Source organism: Salvelinus fontinalis, unplaced genomic scaffold (genome assembly GCF_029448725.1).
Source record: "Salvelinus fontinalis isolate EN_2023a unplaced genomic scaffold, ASM2944872v1 scaffold_0055, whole genome shotgun sequence".
Lineage (NCBI taxonomy): Eukaryota > Metazoa > Chordata > Actinopteri > Salmoniformes > Salmonidae > Salvelinus > Salvelinus fontinalis.
Window position 1 is genome coordinate 9,155 of NW_026600264.1, and position 846 is coordinate 10,000.

At 37.7% G+C, this 846-nt stretch overlaps 1 protein-coding gene across 1 annotated transcript in view; it reads right to left on the reverse strand.

Moving 5' to 3' along the window:
* Window positions 1–450: 450 nt before the first annotated feature.
* LOC129842590 (phosducin-like protein 3) overlaps window positions 451–846 on the reverse strand; it is a 6,347-nt gene continuing 5,951 nt past the window's right edge. Inside the window, exon 4 of the mRNA XM_055911219.1 lies at window positions 451–846. This exon is cut by the window's right edge and continues 1,447 nt beyond it. The gene's annotated coding sequence lies outside the window, so the exon portion shown is untranslated.

Genomic DNA, 846 nt, shown 5'->3' on the forward strand with positions numbered 1-846 from the left:
CCTATGATGTTGAACTGCAGCAGAATGACATAGAATCTATCCTATGATGTTGAACTGCAGCAGACTGATATAGAACCTATCCTATGATGTAGAACTGCAGCAGACTGATATAGAATCTGTCCTATGATGTTGCACTGCAGCTATACTGATATAGAATCTATCCTATGATGTTGAACTGCAGCAGACTGACATAGAATCTATCCTATGATGTTGAACTGCAGCAGACTGACATAGAATCTATCCTATGATGTTGAACTGCAGCAGACTGACATAGAATCTATCCTATGATGTTGAACTGCAGCAGACTGACATAGAATCTATCCTATGATGTTGAACTGCAGCAGACTGACATAGAATCTATCCTATGATGTTGCTCTGCAGCAGACTGACATAGAATCTATCATATGATGTTGCACTGCAGCAGACTGACACATTGGAGACTCACACATGTTTATAAAATAAGATATAACATACTTTATTACAGCATATTATAAAATAACAAGTGAGCTCAATATGAGTATGGAAAGGGAAAGAGGGGATACCTAGTCTGTTGTCCAACTGAATGTATTCAACTGAAATGTGTCTTCCGCATTTAACCCAACACCTGTATTAAATCTGATCTGGATCACATGTAATGAGTCAATATGAGTAGCTACCTACACCTGTATTAAATCTGATCTGGATCACATCATGTAATGAGTCAATATAAGTAGCTACCTACACCTGTAAATCTGATCTGGATCACATGTAATGAGTCAATATGAGTAGCTACCTACACCTGTATTAAATCTGATCTGGATCACATCATGTAATGAGTCAATATGAGTAGCTACCTACACCTGTAAA